This window comes from Grampus griseus (genome assembly GCF_964374135.1).
Source record: "Grampus griseus genome assembly, chromosome: 3".
Lineage (NCBI taxonomy): Eukaryota > Metazoa > Chordata > Mammalia > Artiodactyla > Delphinidae > Grampus > Grampus griseus.
The window spans coordinates 22,269,282-22,290,459 of record NC_139019.1 but is presented as its reverse complement, the minus strand read 5'-3'; positions in this window follow the sequence as shown (position 1 = coordinate 22,290,459).

Genomic DNA, 21,178 nt, shown 5'->3' with positions numbered 1-21,178 from the left:
TGCATGATTTTATGAAGCAATCATTATTTTGAGTTTTTAATAAGTCCATAAAAGTATGAACAACATTTATTGATATTTATTTCAGATTCAGATTGCATACAGATCCTATAAGAATAAATGCAAACAAAGTGATTTCCTTTGCGTATGAACTTGGAAGTTATTTGGGAAGTTGTGGCTATTTCAAAAAATAATTTGAGTTGTGTTTCTTAAGCATCCTTTGTCATGATTGTGGAAGAAGTTGCTAACATTCTATTCCTTGTGACATTTTGCTGCCATCCTTTATAGACAGAATCACCCCAGGAACCTAGGATACCTATGCTATAGGCTAAATATTTATGCCAATCCCTCAAATTCATATGCTAAATGCTAGTGCCCAATTTGATGGTATTTGGAAGTGGGGCATTTGAAGGGTGTTTAGGTTATGAGGATGGAGCTTCATGAATGAAATTCGTGTCCTTATAAAAGAGACCTCAGAGAGCTTTCTTGACCTTTCCAACAAGTGAAGACATAGTGAAGAGAAAGCCACCTATGAACCAGGAAGTAGGCCCTCACTGTATACTAAACGTGCCTGCCCATGCCTTGACCTTGGACTTGGACTTCAGAACAGTAAGAAATAAATTTCTTTTAATTATAAACCACCCACTCTATGGTATTCTGTTATACCAGCCCAATCCGACTAAATGAAGACTTTAGAAATAGTTTTTCCCAGCGTGTGGCTTGTTTTTCAGGTCCTTATTGGCGTCCTTTGAAAGAACCAAGTTTTTAATTTTGATCAAGTCTAATTTATTATTATTTTTTCCTTTATGCATTGTGCTTTCGGTGTTATATCTAAAAACTCTTAATCCAGAGTCAGGAATATCTCAATTTTTCTTCTAAAAGTTTTATGTTTTTATCTTTTTGATCCATTTTGAATTGACATTCTTTACGGTGTGGAATACGGGTCTAAATTAATTTTTTTTGTTCATGGTTATCTAATTGTCTCAGCATCATTTGTTGAAAACACTTTTCATTTCCCAGGATATTGCTTCAGTCAACTGGTAAATTTTCCATGAGGCCAAAGTTACTGAATCTTATGTGCTTAGGTCACATGGTAACTTCTTGGCACACCCTCAAGCATTCAGTCTCTATTGAAACCTGGGTCTCAAAGAGTAATTGCTCTAAAATCCTAAATGTTTTACTGTGATTCTTCAACAGGGACCTGCCAAAGTCTCCACAAACATCCCTATTTGCCATAGACACTTCAAGCACCAAACTCATCTACTTTGTCATGCAGCCAAGTAGAAGAGCCCCTTGCACAGAAAGGGGCCTGGACCAGGGAATACATTTTTCTAGGATATATCAAGGAAGTTCTGACATTTCAACTTCACTTATTTTAAGTTACTGTTTGGGCCCAAGTTTCAATCAATCACTCTAAAGTCATTCAACTTAACACAATAACCCCAGACTCTGATTCGGAACAACTCTATCCATAGAGTTGTTCCGAAACAATAGTATGTTCCTTCCATTCTGTTTCACGACCTTTAGACTCTATTCCTATATGTGTTTTCCAGATTTTTGTCAACGTAAATTGGCAAAATCTTGCAATTTTTCGGAAAAGATTATTAGCAGTGAGATCAAGAGGAAGACATAAGCTTACTGAGATGTAGTTCACTCATTTTTAAAAGGGTGTTAATGATTTCTAACAGCATTTTAAGGAAGATTATTTCAGAAAATACACCTAAAATTCAGTCTTTTGAAAATATAAACATTAACATATAAACTATTGCCATTATTAAAAAACATTTCAGCTAGTACTAAAAGGAATAGAAATCATATTTGTGTACTCACAGTACATTGATGACATATTTAGCAGTGTATACTAAAACCTTTCAGTCTTTCTTAGCCCGTTGCTAAATCACAGCTAATCTATACTATACTTACAAAATTGTTTCTTTAAAAAACTTCAGGGCTTCCCTGGTGGCGCAGTGGTTGAGAGTCCGCCTGCCAATGCAGGGGAAACGGGTTCGTGCCCCGGTCCGGGAAGATCCCACATGCCATGGAGCGGCTGGGCCTGTGAGCCATGGCCGCTGAGCCTGAGCGTCCAGAGCCTGTGCTCCGCAACGGGAGAGGCCACAACAGTGAGAGGCCCGCGTACCGCAAAAAACAAAACAAAACAAAACAAACTTCAGACATTTACTTTATTTCCTTAGCAATAAGGTTTGGTATCATTATCATGTTATGCAGATTACCTGTTTGCAGGTGTCATGTTGTCAGTACCTATTTCGTATCTCTAATGAACTTATATGATTGTTGGACCAAATTTAAGACAAAGACCAATTATACTTTTAGAAACCACTCCTCCATACTAACATCCATGCTTTATCACTACTCATAGTATAAAATCCATCAGTTATAATTATATTTGACTTTTCTATCATTCAACTAAATTTCTCAATTATTTGTACAAGGAAGTAACATAATTTGTAAAATGCATTTCTGAAAACACATTATATATGCAACTAATTTTGACCTACTCATTTGGTGAATGTTTTCTCATATTGGAGAAAGAAAAGATAATAGTGTTTATTTGACTGTAAAATATATTTGGTGTTGAAATTAAGATCCTTTGCATAAATGTGTAATATGTTTTGAAGACTGATTTCTCATCGAGAAGAAACCATGAGAAAAAAGACAAGAAATTAGTCCAAGTCTAAGGTTATTTGTTAAGTATGTAAGAAGAGGACAAAAGTATGAAATAAAATTCTTAATTTCGGGCAAGACAAAAAAAAATTAAACATAAAAAATTTTCTCTACCCTTTGACCTCCTCTCCCGCCTTTACTGTGCATTGTGTATCTGCGTTGTGCATCGACCAAACCTCCCCATGGGTAGAAATACCTGCTCAACCATAAAGAGAAACATTCTCCTAGCACCAACAAGACAACTCCTTAAAAGACAACATTCCTTCTTAATCTTGTAAGGGGGCCATGATGACTCATGACCCACTACTCACTTTGTAGGCTTTATCTGGATTGTGTAAACTATCAATTATATGTCATTTAATGTACAGCCCCCTGTCTCATAAACTTATATGTCTCTGCTTTGACTTCTAACAATTGGAACAATTCTCAGAGCTTTCTGAGAGGCTGTTCCTGGGTTTTAATCCTCAGTTTGGCTCAAATAAAATTTTCTATTTCTTTCTTAGATAGAATGATTAATTTTTTCATCTATGAAAGAACAGATGCAAGTAATTGCAATAAGTGGATATATTTTAGAGGAAACGGAAAGAAGCAAAACTTATATCCTATTGACTTTAAAGTTATACCAGTGTAGCAGGCTGGAAGTATTTTGAAGATTGAAAAATAACTGTATTTGCATGTGTGCAAATACATACACATACACATGCATACATATAATTGAAATGATCTTTTATAATGAAATATTGTGGGGTTTTTTAATTATAAAGGGTTACTTTCTGCTCCTTGTAACTACTTCCTTCCCATTTAAGACTTCTTCTGTTTCAATTTGCCCATACATCAATCCTTGGTTTATCCCTTGTCAGTCTTAATTTATCATAATTGATTGATACTGACTACTTTAGGAGGAAATTATTTAACTGTGATTGACTGGGGACATTTAACTTTATTGAAAAGAAACAGCAGGGGGAAATGGAGGAAATAGTAAATGTGCTCATTTGTAAGAAAAAGACTTTAGACACAGTTTGGCTCCTTGAGCTGAATAAAGGCTTATTGAGATTAAGTTGACATAATTAATTGAATAGAAATTTTACATCCTTTCTTGTAAAATGGTATTAGAGATGAAGATCTTATTTGAAATTTAATAAGACATGAATATGTTCAGAGACTGTATAATGAAATACACATAAATGAAATAAAAATCACCAAGATAGTATTTTAAAATCACTTCAGAAATATTTACCCCTGAGACATATTACCTTTGAAAATCTTAGTCAATACAGTAGACATAACATATTATATAATTGATATATATGTATAGTCAGGGAAGATCTTATAACTGTTTACATTTTACTGATAAAAAAACTTCTGGTTTAATGAGAAAAAAACATAGCATTAGCAAGTGGTTGGTCTGCCAACAATCCAGATCTTCTCACTCTAGATTCTATTTTGTTGTTACTATTGTTTTTCTTCAACAACTCTTTTCATTACACTCCTTTTGCTCTCCTCAAAATATAAGATGAAGTGCTAACGCTTCTGGTAACACTAATAAACTGGCTACTGAAAGTGTAATGGGGGGCGGGAGGATAATTTTCTTTCTACCATTCTAGGTTCTTCACAGAGAGCCCCCTGTAATAAAAGAGTAACTGGGGGAAAACAAACATAAGTTTAATAACATGTATACCTCTCGTATACATGAGAGATACCCAGAAAAACTGAGTAACTCTTCAAAATGACATAAGTCATCACCTTGAATACCATCTCCAACTGAAGACAAGAGATGTTGGAGATGTGGGGACAGTAAAGGCCAGTGAAGGGAGGAAACTCACAGTAAAGAAGGGTAAGGGTGTTATGCAGACTTAAGTTCATATCTTCTCCATTGATAAGAGTTTCTACAGATTTAGTTATCCTCCTCTCCCTTGTACAGAGAGGGAGACACCCTTCCAAACAGTGATGACCGTTATAAATGTAAAAGTCTCTTGTAAAAGAATAACTTCTACTTTGATTTCAGAGCTTCTCCTGTGTCTGTTATTTCTTAAATAGAACCAGCTCAAGACAATCCGAATGCCAAAGAAGTATATTTGGAGGTGGCAAATTCTGCTCCCGTTCAAAAGTCATGAGATAACACTAAATCCCCAATGAAAACGCTTTAAACAAAGATTGAAATAAATGTACCTTTTCATAATCTAGTTGGTAGATAAACAAAATTTGGAAAAAAGAGGTAAATTGAATGTATTTATATTTTATGTCTGTTTGAATAGCTAATATAAACAAATTTGGAGATATTCCAAGTCAAAACTCTTTCAGATAACAGTTTATAGTAATTTCTATCAAAATTTACTTAAAATATCAGATATCTAAAGGAAGCTAGTATTGTCTCAATGTGGTTTAGATAAGTTAATTAATTACAATGAGTATGTTTGTAAAATTGTAAGAAAACAAACTTATAATTTTGAATTACTTATGACCCAAATCATAAATTACTAAATCTTGATTATAGTGAGAAGTTGAGTAGGACAGGAAACATACATAGGCAAAGGAAGTAGAGCCAAACGAAGATTGTTTCTACACATATTTAATCACCTCCGTATCTTCAAATGTTATATTTATACTATTACCAAAAAAATTACACTTTGTTCTTTCAAGTTTTAATCTTCTAAATTTCTTACTATTGTTTGAAGCACATGGAGATTGGCACCTTTATATTTTTCCTAAATTACACTTTTTCCAGACTGCTCATTCATTCCAGTATTTCTGCAGACAACGTTATGTTAATCTCCTGTAAGTAGGGAAAATGCAACCATGTTGAATGTTGTAGGGATACTATTAGACCACTGAGTTCATAATACACTTAATATGGTTCCATATAAGTTATGAATACAATCACACACCAACATGGCAGGGTTATGTATTGGTATATATGATGAAAAGAATTACGCAAACACCAGTGTTAACATTAGATAAGGAAATAACTTAAGAGTAGAAAGTATTAGGACTGAAAGTAATGACAGTTTTGCATTCATGAGCAATCCTGGTTTGCTTTCCCAGTATCATCATTCAGCAGAGTCTGTAAGTGTGACATTCTGATGAAGGTTGTCTTTATGTGATTGGTTGCTTTCATTTTTTAGTTGTTAGAAACAGTCCAAGAAACAAAATAATATATCAAACAGTGCTAGAGAAAATGAATTCAGGAACTTTATGCATAGCATTTTGAGTGATGAAGGCAAACTTGCTAGAAAACAAAATTATGCTAATACATAGTCAGCTAATAAAAAAAGAAATAATTCCCCAAATCAGTGACATTTAGAAACAGAAAATAATATTAATATATTCATCCATTTGGTCAATAAATGTTTTTTTTTTTCTATTACCTAGTCTCCTAAAATAGAATCTTATTCACCAAAGCACATGCCTTTCTCTCCATGCTGTACATACTTAGCAAAATCTTTGGTGAACAGAAAACAATACTAAACATTATTGAACCTGGCATAACTATTAAGATGGCTACTTGTTATAATTGTGTGCAAATGTTTAGTAACACTTGGGATTAGAACCAGGTTACATGTTCTAGATCTTCGTATAAATCAAATGAATAACACAGTTATTTTAATGTGTCTGTTTTGAAATAGTCTCCTAGACTTATTCTTCCAAATTTGTAATTTTGATGAAGGTATACAAATTTATGTTTGTCAAACTCTTAGTATAATCTTGAAACTGGAAACAGTCCAGAGGACATGTTGTAGCACCATTTTTTAAATGAAATAAGTGAGTACCAAAGAATTGGTTGTCTCTACTATTGTCTCATAGTTTGTAGTACAAATACTACAAACTGTAGTGCAAAACAAGGGGGAAAATCTGTTTTGAAAACTCTCCAGATAAAACGTAAAAAAAAAAAGAGAAAGATTTCTTTTCTCATGAAAGTCTATTCACACAACCTAATTCCTATTCTCCTTTTTGGCCCAAAGAGTATCGAAATTCTACAAACTGAAAAATGCACTGCCTTTGCATCAACCTCAGGTAAAACGTGATTTATATGAGTTTATAATTTATTGGCTAAATGTTATTTGTTCACCATAAAATGAATAAAATTAAGCATTATTTTTAAGAATTTTTAGAATGCTTTAAAATAATTTGTTTTTATTACACTTAAGAATATCAGTCAGACCATCGTATTTGGTGGGTTCCAGCTGTACAAATGGATGTCCATGTGCTTGTATATAGATATTACATTTATTACTTTAAAATTTTTTGAATTTTAAAGTTTTCATTGGAGAATATCTGTTATATACCTGTATGTATAAATTTTCAACCTAACTGTGGATTTCTTAATATATCAAAGTAAGGCACACACATATAAAATATTTGAAAAACAAAATGGACTTTTTTTTTCTTTGTGGTACGCAGGCCTCTCACTGTTGTGGCCTCTCCCATTGCGGAGCACAGGCTCCAGACGCGCAGGCTCAGCGGCCATGGCTCATGGGCCTACCCGCTCCGCAGCATGTGGGATCTTCCCGGACCAGGGCACAACCTGTGTCCCCTGCGTCAGCAAGCGGACTCTCAACCACTGCACCACCAGGGAAGCCCCAAAATGGACATTTTTAAGTTTACAAAGAGAAAATTAAAATTGTATCTTTTACTCTCATATACATGTATCAACAAACTACAGAAAGCACAATGGTGGTTGCCAGGGACTGGGGTTTGTGAGAAATGGGAAGATGTAGGTCAAAAGATATGAACTTCGAGCTATAAGATGAATAAGTTCTGGAAACCTCATGTACAGCATGGTGATTATAGTTAATAATATTATACTGTATACTTGAAAGTTGCTAAGAGAGTAGATTTTAAATGTACACACACACACACACACACACACACACAAGATAACTACGTAAGGAGATGAATGTGTTAATTAACATGACTGTGGTCATCATTTCACAATGTACACATATTACATCATCACATTGTACGCCTTTAAAAAATCATGTTTTCCAAGCTAAATATACATTTATATAATTTTTATTTGTTACTCATCCCTCAATAGAGCTGGGGAAAAAAGTAATAAACAAACAGACAAAACTTTTCTGAGAAAATCAGGTACAATGAAATTTGTGAAGAGTTGCTTTAGCATGCAAACATCTACTATGTTAGCTAAGGCAATCAGCATAATTTAACCAAATCCTGTGCAGACTCAAGACAAGCTGCAAAAATTGGAATAAATTTCCAAGCACCTTGGAACAAAATTCCAGCTTCGAACCCAAGATCATGGACACATAGTTTGCTCATAAATTCCAGGCTTTCCTCCCCCGTATCCATGGGCAGGCGAAGGGCCATGCCCACCATGAGCTCAACCAGCGCCATCTACCGGCAGGAATTGATCCTCCACTTTTAACTCCTTTACTTCTACTAAATGGTGGACCATATCCACCACCATCACCTTTGTTTGGGGATATCCTCCTCCAGGATTATAAATGGTCCTGTGTCACTCCATTCCCTCTAATACCAGCCCTGTTTATTGTGTATAATGAGCCATGAAGGAAAAGACGACAGCTAACACTAGCCCCAAATCAGCCCCAATTCTCTATAGACTCTGAACCTTAGGATCAAAACAGAACATTTTATAGGTGCATAAGTTTTCTCTTGGGAAGTGCATGGCCTATGACAGAGGTGCCACGAGTGATCATATTTGACTGCAGTGCACCATTGTTTAATTAAGGATATCAAAGGCACGGATATTATACCAACAAGCTTGGTGTGTGCCAGAGCAGTGAAGTTTTGTTCTCTTCTAGTGGGCAGACCCATTTAAAGGGAAATCTGCTTCTCACTTGTTGATAATTTAAAAATGAGCCACTACATTTTCATAAGACTCTCTCAAAAATTTTAGAATTTGGTTATTACTGGCATGACTGACTTTTTCATTAAAAAACAAAATGGTGAGGCTGCACAGCATAGCATTTTTTAGCCATATGTTGATATATGACAAAACAAAATCAAACAACCCAAAAAAATACAAAACCTCTAATTTGTTTTTTTAACCATTCTAAATTGAAACAAATTCAATGTGGGCTTAATTTTTCCTTTTGACAAAAAGAAATACAAAAGTGTACACCAATAAATTTTGTATGAGTTTTAAAATGTATTTATATGTTTTATATATAATCCCAGACATATAAACACAAACACATATGTGTCTGTATTTGTAATTTACATTTCCCCAACGTTCACTGGATTATTTTTTTTCCGAGAGGATTTTCCTAAAGTTGAACTAAGCATGGTTTGTAAATAATCTTTCCAGCCAGTACACTTACTTATACGCTCATTGGTAAAAATTGTACCAAGTCTAAAGAAACTCAACTAAGCATTAGACAGAAACAGCGAAAGAGAGAGAGAGAGAGAGAGAGAGGTTGAGAATTAGTGAGTTATTTCCACAGTAAGAGCTGTGGCAAAACTTAGAGCCTTAAATTCAGTGGCTTAAATCAAGGAGAGTGATATTAATCACTCTATGGCCTGCAGGTTGGCTAGTCTCCAACTTCTAACCTCTGGCTTTCAGCCTCTAGGTTCCAGGCTACAGATTGACTTCCAGTCTACTTCTTTTTTTTTTTTTTTTTAACATCTTTATTGGAGTATAATTGCTTTACAATGGCGTGTTAGTTTCTGCTTTATAACAAAGTGAATCAGTTATACATATACATATATTCCAGCAGCGGTTGCAGGTTGCAGGGCTGCAGCGTCATCTCCACATGTCTTATTTTGAGACGCAGGCTGAGAAATGTCCTTCTCTTGGCGGGTCACCGTAATATAATTCAGCAAGTTCAACACTGCAAACATACTTCACAGTTTTCTTACTATTTATTGTAGTTGTAAGGATCTATATTCCAGTTTAACTTTCTTGAATACTAAATTTGGATTCCTGAGACTTTTTTAGAAATTAATAGGATTTTTGCCTTTCTTATACTTTTCTAACATTTTTGGTTGTGAGAATGACTTTTCAAGATTTAACATGAGGAGGCAAGATGCAATCTTTTTTTTTTTTTTCTGTTAAAGGAAGATAATGTTTAAGAGAGAAAGCTTGTCTACACTACGCTCTTTACATTGAAGTTTCTAAAGCTAAGCTAAAGTAACAAGCACTCTCATGAGAGTTTACTATTTACCAACAGATTTAAAGCAAGTTTCACAAAATAATAACCATGAGGGATGTCTGCTTAGAATGTAACAAATTCTACTTAGAATTTGAACTGTTGAAAATATTTTGCTATGGTAATAGATTCTTTCCAGAGAACGCCCCATTCTTTTCTTACTTCTTTTACCTCCATGCAGTGTCCTTGCTAATTAATCTTTGCTAACCACATCCCTCCAAATCAAATTATGAGGACATTTACACAGCAACTATAATGTTTAGCAATTGTAATGCAGTTTTGCTACTGCCATAATAAGGATGTTCCTGTAACATCTAAGTAACTGTATTAAGCTCTCTTTGGTTTGAAATAAGAAACAATTTTACTCCTCAGTAAGGACCAATTAAATTTAGAAAATGTAAAGTACCATAAATCTCAGTGAAGTGCATGTCTTGGGGAAGGACTACAAGAATATATTATACTTTATGGCTTATAAACTTGGCTGCTAATAAGAATCACCTGGGAGATTTGTTAATAAAACAGATCCCCAAGACACAATGCAGGCTTAATGAAGCAGATTCTCCAGAGAAGGGGCATGGGAATTCTGGTTTTAATAAGTGTCTCAAATGATGTGTATACTCTGATGATTATATCTGGAACTTAAGTTCAAGGCTGGATGTACCACATGACTGACAATAATAAGTAGGGGGAGTCCTCCTGTTGTGATAAGACACTTTGTTTTCACAGTAGATGAGGAATTATTGAAATATTTTTATTACGAATGAGTGAGAAAACATGTACCATAGAAAGATAACTCTGACAGCATGAGATAAGTGGTGGTCAAGGCAAGAAAGCCAATAAATGACATTTGTGACCCAGATGTCCAGTGAGGAAGACACATAATGGGACTTTGACTGTGGCACTTAGAAAGGAAAGGGTGGCTTTAAAGGATAAGATTAAATATCAGGGATAAGGGTAATCTATTTGGTTTGTACAAGCTGCCATAACAAAATACCACAGACCGGGTGACTTAACAAAAAATAGTTCTGGAGACTAGAAGTCCAAGATCTAGGTGTCAGCAAGTTTGGTTTCTCCTGAGGCCTTTCTCCTTCTTATAAGGACACCAGTCATATTGGATTAGACCCCATCCCACGGGCCTCATTTTAATGTAATCACCTCTTAAAAGGCCCTGTCTCCAAATACAGTCACATTCTGGGGTACTGGAGTTTAAGGTTTCAACATATGAATTTTGGAGGATATAATGCAGCCTGTAACATGTATGAAGCTCAGAAGACTTCAAGCATGATAATTCTGACAACTGATTACATGTTGATTCCCTTCTCCAGATATGAAATACATATAAAAGACAAACAATATGGATAATAAGGTCTATTGAACATATCATGGTTGAATTGCTTATGGAAAATTAGAACAGAGATGCTGGTAGACAACAGATGCTTGTATATGTGTAAGAATGTGTGCCTATGTGTGCACATAGGTTCACTATATGTAGTAACTACTGAATTTGAAAATATAAATTGCAGGAAAAATCTGATAATGAATAGTTCTTATAGTTACACTTGAGAATATCCCAAAGTATTATCATTGATTAACCTAAAACAAATTCCACTTTTTCCCATGCATCTATATTAAGTGTGCAGCCAACAAGTTTGACCCCCTCTTAGTGATAAAGGCTTAATTGCATGTTTCATTAGTTTTAAGCTTAGACATTACTTAGCCTTCCTGTTTCCCTGCTTTGTGTTGTTCCTTATGGTAGCTGGATGAATAATAGAGTGGTTAGTTAGGTATTTCTGAACTAGCACAATCTCCATTGCCTTTCTTGATTGTCTTTTCCAGACAGAAACTGGTGTCTTGGCTATTTGGCACATTTCAAAGTTTTTCCTCCTCTTTTTGTACTTAATCTTCCATTAAATGATTTAGTAAGAATTAGTTATTCATTCAATTAGAACATACAAGACAGTGTTTTACAAACAGCTTTTCAATATGATTTACAAACCATATATTCACAATATAAACAAGTACATGTTTACCTGAGAGAATAAGATTTCAATCAAAAATTTAGTAGCTCATATATATACACAATGGAATACTAATTGGCCACAAAAAAGAATGAAATCCTGCCATTTGCGACAATATGGATGGACCTTGAAGGTATTATGTTAAGTGAAATAAGTCAGACAGAGAAAGACAAATAATGTATAATATGACTCATGTGAAATGTAAAACAAAACAAATAAAATACAAACAAAATAAACAAAAACAAATTTATAGATACAGAGATTGGTTATTACCAGATGTAAAGGTGGTTGGGGGTGTGGATTAGTGAGTGAAAGAGGTCGGCCATATGGTGATGGATGGTAACTAGAATTGTAGTGGTGATCATTTTGTCATGTACACAGATGTTGGATTATAATGCTGTACAAGAAAAAACATTAAGTAACTCAGAACATATTTTAGACCTCAATCTATGACAGAATCATATAAAAAAATATTAAACGGAAAGCATTCAGGAAAATCTCTTAAATTATGTCCAGTAATTTTTTTCCTCCCAGAAATATGAGAAAGTCATCAGAATTTGGAGTCATCAATTTGCAAAAGAATCACAGAAATGCAAATCTATGCATTAATGTTATACTGTTTCAAGAGAGTATCTCTTTATACATAAATACTAATTTATTTATACAAGCAGCCTATTACCTTTAATTTAATATGCTCTATGTTTTGGAGAAAACAATAACATTTTTCTTAAGTGATATTAGAAGAAAACTTTTAATAAAAAAGAGTGAAGCATCTCTCTTGCTTGGAATTTTACATTATTCCCAGATTTTCTTTTTTTGGAAAGAAAATCTCAATTATAGTATCTACATTATTATACCAAAACAAACAAACAAACAAACCCCTAATACTACTTTGCTTTCAGTTCATGTCAAGTTAGACGGAAAACTGTGTGTGTGTGTGTGTGTGTGTGTGTGTGTGTGTGTATACATATATATATGTATATATATGTATCATTTATATTTAATATTGTGTGTTTATTATAATTTCCTTTGAAAATACTATTTCTACAATAGTTAAAATTTCAACTTTAAATTTAATTTATTAAGAATACTTTATTTTTGTTGACACTGACTTTCAGACAAGAGAATTCAAATAAACATAACACTATTACCAGGATTTATAATACTATCAATGGAACTATTATTTGAATATTCATATTCATTTATCTTCCATGAAGAAAATGAACAATTAATTATCAAAGTGGTGGGGAAAAACAAAAATCTCTAAGGCTTCAAGGGTATACTACAAATGTTTTGTTGTGATTCATCCTAGACCATCTGTATGATGGCAATAAATCAGTAAAAAATATGCCCATGTGCTTCTTTAATTCTGTTCATCTCCTCCCCCAAACTGTTTTTTACTTCCCACTGATGATGATTATATTTACTTACATAAATATCGTATAAAAGATCATTGTGTCTTTCTAGCTCAGTTACCTGGAAATGGTTTCTTGATTATGGCTTTCATTGGTTTAGGGTCACCCTCATACATCTTGTGAGCCTGGTCTCTATATCCTTTTGGATAAAGTTGCAGAATATTTTTTAAAGTTTTTTTTTTTTCCCCATAGTGTTTACTCTAGCTGGTATTCTCCCTCATCCTACAAAACAAAAGAAACATCCATAGAGTCAATTTTCAAGAAGTAGACCAAATCAAAAGTGGCATGTATGAATATCCTTGTGCCATTGAGTTGCCCAAACAGCTGGACAAGTTGTTGTCTATCTGGTTGTCTCCAAGAAGCAGCTGCATTCTAATTCTAACTGGACACAAATTCATGTTTTTTAGATATTCTTTTTTTCCCCCTAGGTGTTTTTGTATTAAGATTTAGAGGAACGATATAATATGCTTATATAAAAAGAACTAGCCGGTTTAATAGCTATTGTTTTATCTAATGTTAGGAGATGTGCATACATAAATTGAAGTTCAGTGTTGACCTAAAACAAATAGCGACAAGATATTTCTCCAGCAAAGATGGGTTTATTTGAGATCACCAGAGAATTGAAATTTGGGGTCTGCAACCATGGCAAGCTATGTGCAAGTCCCCACACAGCAAGGGAAGGAGAATGCTTTTATAGAGGGGAAAAGGAAGCTGGGAGGGCTATGGCAAACAGAGTCCATAGCTTTCCATGGGTGAGTCCTTGACAGAAAAGAAGTCTTTTTTTTCTTCCTGTTGGACTCTGCTGTCATTGCAGTCTGTGAGAGCTCCCCCTTCTGGTCTCCCAACTCTATTTAATAGAGATTTCTGTTTATTAATGTTTTACATTTCTCCCTTTTGATCAAAATGTTGGGGAAAACTGCACAGATGGAAACTTATTGTGGTCTCATTTAAGTAAAAAGGAGTGGACATTGTTTCCCATTTCATCCTCGTCCTTTTCAATAGAGGAAAATGTTCTGTTTTAGTCCATTCATAAACATAGAGTTAAAAGTTACCTGGGTGGAATTAACATCTGAAGGAAGACCAGAATTTTCTTTAAAAGCAATCTAAATTTGATCGTAATAGTCATGAACAGATTCACCAGATTTTTTTGTGCAAGCTTGAATTTTGTTTCAATCAATAGGCTCAAAAAAAGCCCTAGGAATTATTCAGTGAAGTCACCTAGTGATTGATTAAGCCTGATCATATAATAAGTTAGTAGGCTAGTCTCCTGGTTCTAATTATAGAGATCTTTCAGGATTTTCCCAGTAGTTTTTTAATCTAATGCTTGGCCTGGCCTTCACTGACAAGCATATGAAGGGGCTGATATAAGTCAGAGAAACCAGGTTGATAAGTTTGAATGACAATATTAAATTCCTCAGCAAAGATGTGAGGATCTTTGGTTACTTTGGGAAAATCTTTGACTATGGCTTGCAGTTCAGCTTTAGTCCAGGGAATATAAGAAATTAAGAGCTTAACCTCTGGATCCTCAGAAGGCCTAGTTTTAAAGGGACAGGTTCTGACAAGTTCTGAAGAAAAGGAGTGAAGAAAAAGGGGAAGTTTGGAGAGGGAATTAGTATGTGGGAACTGAGGGTATAGAGGAGGTGTGGATGACATATAAGGGAAGGAGAAAAACGGCACCACAGGGAAAGCCTGAGACAAAGAAATCAAGGAAGAAGAACCTGAGGCTTACGGAGCCATTTAGTCTTTATATAATTGTTTGTTTGCCTCAGTGAAACTTAAAATCTTATTCTGCAGAGATGCAATTTTAGACTTCTGATAATGTTGGAATACCAATCAAAATAAGCATTCCAGGGGCTTCCCTGGAGGTTCAGTGGTTAAGACTCCATGTTTCCACTGCAGGGGGCCCAGGTTCGATCCCTGGTCGGGAAACTAAGATCCCACATGCTGTGCAGCGTGAGCAAAAATAAAAAAATAAGCATTCCACTCAGTTTTGGAAATTTTTGAGCTATGGTAGTCCAATTCAGTTTTAAGGAAATTATGTTTGGGGATTTCAAAAGTTCCTCATTGATATTCTAAGTTGCCTTTGGTCAAGTCAGCTGATTTAGTTAGAAATGGGAATAAGGAAAAAGTGTAGTTTTAAATGTAAAATAGGCTGGATTTTCTGTAGCAGTGGTGCCCTCAAAATATTTAGATAACCGGGATTTCATGTTTCAGAAGTTTTTCTCTAGAGTAAAAGAACAATTTTTAAACAGCTCAAACAGCTCATTCAAACAGCCTGCAGGCCTAACACCAGGCAGTTCTAAGGAGACAGCTTGGTTGCAGAAGAGCCAGGCTGAAGGCTTTTCAGCCAGGTTCCAGAGAACAGCCCCTTCCAAACAAATAAGCCAAAGACTGAAAAACCTGCAGAGTTTCAGAGAAGCAGCCCCTATTCCCAAAGGAGTTGGGCTGAAGGCATTTTCAGCAAGATTCATTTGTAAGAGTCTGACCTCAAAATCGGACCCAAGTGACAAACAAGTACGCACATATAGAACAAGGCCTTAACCAGAAAGACAAAACCTTAAAAAAGATGCTAACTAAAGCATAGATGGCTTCAGACACAAGGAGGGCATGAGCTCAGATCCAGGAGAAAGGCTTACCTTCAAATTCTAGAGTTGGAGAGAAAAGCTGTAGAGTGACAACGGGCTCAACTGTGGGTAACTGCACCCATTTGCTCACCAGCCTTGGAGCTGTTGGGAGTCTTCCCTGGTCACTGTATGGGCCACCAAAATGTTGATGTAAAACAACTAGACTGCCAGATTATTCTCCAGCAAAGATATTTTTTGTTGGAGGGATCAACAGAGAATTACAACATGGTCTACAATCATGGTGAGCCACATGCAAGTCCCCAAACAGCAAGGGAAGGAGAATGCTTTTATAGAGGGGAAAAAGAAGCTGGGAGGGCTACAATAAAAAAAGAGTCCATGGTTTTCATTGGCTGAGTCCTTGCCAGGGAAGAAGAGGAGTTTTTCTTTGTCCTTTTGGGCTCTGCTATCATTGCAGGGCTTGAACTCTCCCCCTTCTGGCCTCCTGTCTCTATTTAACTGAAGTCTGTTGATTAATTTTTTATATAAAAAGGTTCAGTAACGTGCTCAAAGTTCCTGTCCCTGAGTTATAAAATATATTCATTGTCCTTATTCCATAATTTTTCCCCCAGTATACCACACTGCCCCTAAGACAGGTGTTATTCTTTTGCTGACAAACGTTAATATACTCTGGGATCTTATTTTTAGTAGTCTACTGATGCCATTTAATGCTATTTATGCATTAATTATTTTTAGCTTTATATTATTTGTGATGACTCTATTAGTTTTAGGCTAGACCTGCACTTAGGCTGTCTTTAAAACCAATCCTTGTTTTTTGGTAAGTCTCCATATATTTCAAAGTTTCAATAAACATAAACTCTGTATATTAACTTTGTATAAATCCAATTTAATTCAGTCAGAAAATATAGAGCTTTATATTTATTTGCTACTCATCTTCTAATCTGTAGGTTACTGTAATTACATTTTTTTCTCCAAATATCTGGTGCTAATAAGGGCTTAGCGACCCCTGACTCTTACCTATTAGATTTTTACAAATTTCTCATTTTTCAAATCCAAAGTAATTAACCAAAACATTGAATATCCTTTTTACTTTTATTTTCTATTTAATTTGAATATGCACTAATAATTCCCAAATAAATTCCTCCTTGTGTGACCTTGTCTGATTTCCAGACTCATAATGAACTGGCTAATTGATATTGATGTGTCTACAATGTATTTTCAACTAAACACATGTAAAATAGAAATCTTGTTTTTGCCATCACTACCTTGTCAACTAGGGAAAAAAATGCACAGTGAATTGAGTTTTATTCAGTTTACTGAGGACTAAAGCCCAGGAGACAGCCTCTCAGATAGCTCTGAGGAGCTGCTCTGAAGAGGTAGGGAAAAAGTCAGTATATATGTGAATATTTTGACTGGGAAGTACATGTAGTCAAAGGTTCATCTTGTTAAAAGATTACTGCTAATCACACATGCACACACACGCACACACACACACACACACACAGATATGTCAGGATAATGATTTTAGTGCTTATCTATATATGAAAAGATGCAACAATCTGAGGTCATTGATCTCTTTCCTTAAATATGCATCTTAACTATCTAAAGGTCCATATGTACAAAACACAGAATGCTTTATCCTCAGTTCTTTTCAGGTGCACTAGTAGGTCTGTGTGGCTAATGATTTGACCCTTGTAGAACTGGAATGGTGGACAACATTTTTGTTTACAACCTTATCACTATAGGGGTGGAAGAATAATTTTCCTTTTAGGCTTCAAAATCTTGACTGAGACCCCCTCTGTGAGAAAAGACATTCATAGGAGAAAAACAGAATTTTAGTAACATGTATACCTCTTGAATACAAGGAAGATACCAAAGAAAACTGAGCAACTCTTTGAAATGGCCCAAACCATCACCTTAAATACCATCTCCATCTAAAGAAAAAAAGATGCTGTGGGGGGAGAAAGGCCAGTTACGGGAGGTGACCAGGAAAAGCACAGTAAAGATTTACGTCAATGCCTTCTCCCTTGTTAAGAGTTTCTAGAGATGTAGTCATCCTCCCCTTCCTGACACAGAGTAAGACATCCTTACAAATGGAGATTTCCCTTATAAATGTAAATGTCTCTTACAAAAAGGTAACTTGTACTTAGATTTCACAGCTTCTCTTGTGTCTCTGTTTCCTAAACGTAACTAGTTGAAGATAATCCTTATGTCAAAAAGACATTTGGGCGTGGAAAATTCTGCTCCCTTTCATCACCAAACCCTACCTTCTTCCACTCTTCCACAAGTTGGTAAATGGCAACGTTACTCACCCACTTGTTCAAGTCAAAACTTGGAATTCAACTTTGATTTCCCTTTCCCACACCTCTCAGTTCACATCATGAATAAATCCTATATGCTTTACATTAAAATAAATCCAAAATTTGATCGATTATGTTTTGTCAGACACATCAACATTTTTATGCTTATGATAAGGTGATCATTTATTTTCATTTATATTTCATTATGTTTTTCACTACAAAGACAAGCTAAAGTTTCAGAGTCTACTTGTAGCATAGTCAAGACCTAGCTTCTGCAAAGTCAGCCTAGACTAGTCAGCCCACCAACTAACTGTGCAAATCCAGCTGATATCAGCAAACCTGTACTGGTTCAGAAGAATGTGTCAGCCATCCTGTTACCAGACTCAGTGGGTCCATCACTTAGAGTGCTTGGCCAATGAACATGCCAAGTACTTTGGATTAAAGCAGAAGCATTTATTACTTGTGACAAATAAAGAGACAGGGAGATAGCTCTCAAAGCACTGTCTTCCTGAACAGCAAGACAAGGGAAGTCTTAGGCTAAGGATCCATGCATATTCATGAAAGGGCGAGTGATCTTCCAGTGGAGGTGGAGTTCTAGATGCACTTGCACAGTGTGACAACATGCTCAAACATACGTTGCATGTTTAAAAATGGCGGCAGTTTTCACCCTGGGGGTGAAGATTTTAACATTAAAATGAGGCAAAGGTCATTCTAGGTTGATAAAATCCAGCTACCCAGTTGAGTGAAGCCACAAGGATGAGCAAAGGTCAGCATCACTATTCCTTAGGCTCCAGTTAGGTGGCTGAGTGCTCCAGGGGATTTGGATTCTACAAAACAGCTCAAGACTGTGCTTTAGTCTGATTTTTACCTTTGAAATAGAACTGGGAGTTTTTATGTCTGATTTATTATCTTTGCTATGGTTACTTCTCTTGCATGATAGCAGTCATTTGTTCCTGCATTCTTTGTTCTTTTTGAAATCATTAATTACTGAGACCTATTTTTTTATTTCCACATGAAGACCTAGGTGGACTAGACTAGGCCATAGTTCACCTTTCTCTCAATCATGAGTAAAGAGAACACGAAAGTGTTCTGAAATTCACACTCCAGTTCTTAACTTAAGCGTGTCCAGTCTTTGTTACAACTTCTCTTATTGCCTCGTATTCTCCTTCTGCAAGACATGGCATACTCTGGTTTAACCCCACCTTCCTTATCACTGTCTCGCTAACAAACCTATAGTCCTGTGGGGGGAAAAAAGTTTACTGTTTTTTGCCATGATATATTGTGTTGCTTTTTTTCCCACAATGATATAAGATAATTTAATATGAGGAGAGATATTCTACAAATCCAGTAAAGTAGCACTTTATATTATATTACAGTACAGTAATTGATTATCATATTAATTATACATTTTAGATATTTAAAAGCTAAGGTTATTAACACCTTGCTATGGAATTATAATTAGTTTCTCTTTTTTCTCCAATTTTTCAGAACTCTTCATGAAACTTTAATAAGCCACTTTTGGCTGTTTAAATAATAACACAGTGTTAAAGCTTATTGTTTTGAAAAAATAACTGTTAGTTTCAGAAGTAATGCTCCAAAAATTGAATTAATATATACCCAGTTGATGGCTTTTGAAGTAAAATCCATTTAATGTGTTTCAGGTTTAAATATCTTTCTTGGTAAGCGGATTATGCACCTCGTCACTTAGTTCCCAACCATCAATTCAGCTTTCATCTTTGAACGGTAATGTCATTTATGACATATAAGCAAGTTTGCATTTGGTTAGTAAATTGGATGAGAGTCATCTATATTTACTGTCAAAAGCAGCAGCAGAACTCCTGCATCTGTGAAAGTAAATTTACTTCCACTATAAAACTATAAATCTCTTCAAAATAGGCTTTTACAAAACGAAAGAAAAAGCAGTGCAGCATCACATTGCTATATTAATTATGAAAGTAGTAATAATTAGTCCAACTCCACATGGTAAAGTGACATATGGGGACAGTTCATGCAAATTTTGACTATAGATATAACCAAAGTAAAAACGGATATTTTGACAGGAAAGAAGTAGGAAAACAGGAAGGGGATCAAAGTTCTAGTTTAGTTTTAGGAAATAATTTGAATGTCAATAAGTGATTCTTCTAAATACCGTGTGTGTTAAACACACTGGAGGAGAAAGGTAGAATAACAGGGTAGTAAACTCAAATCTAAATATTTATTAAAGCAATAATTTCTAGGAGCATTGAAAATAAAGACATGGACTGTGCTTCTAACTGGAATTACTGGGAGAACCACAGAGGATTTTAGCTGAAGTGACTCCAGAAGTTTGTACACTAAATGACATATTTAGTGATATAAACAATTGTTTTGTATACCCTGAAAATGCAATATAAAATGTCTATAAAATGAGAAGATGAAATTGCTGGAAATATATCTATTATCCCTTTAGCTTTTTATGGAAAACACAATCTTTCAAGAGCGCCTGGAAAAAGGATTTCTGGAAAAAATGTAGTGAAATTTTTGTCATATAGTGGAGAGAATTCAAAAGACAAAACATTCGAAGGTGAATGGAGAAATATAGTACATAGGACATCCAACAAGGATGATAATCTGAACGTGGATTATCAAGTTATTAATTGGCATGAATTAATTTCACAATGTTTGAGTTAAATGTTTGATTTCCTTTTTCAGGATAGGAGAAAAAATAGCAAGAATTTTGACTTCAAATGGATTGTGGATTACTTCAAATGAATGATTCAAAATACTGGAGTGAAAATGACATTTTTCTAATAGTCAATAAAAATTAATTTAAGAGTAGGTGAGAATATGGCAAAAATCTTGGAGCCATAGTGACTCCACAAGAAGTGCAGTATCATGTACCGTGTCCAAGGTGATTGTCAAACCCTGTAAAGGAGATAAAATAAAACATCTCATGATGGAAACTTTGAAAACTTTGGGTATGAAGAACGTACAAAAGGACTTCATTGGGCTTCCCTGGTGGCACAGTGGTTGAGAGTCCACCTGCTGATGCAGGGCACACAGGTTCGTGCCCCGGTC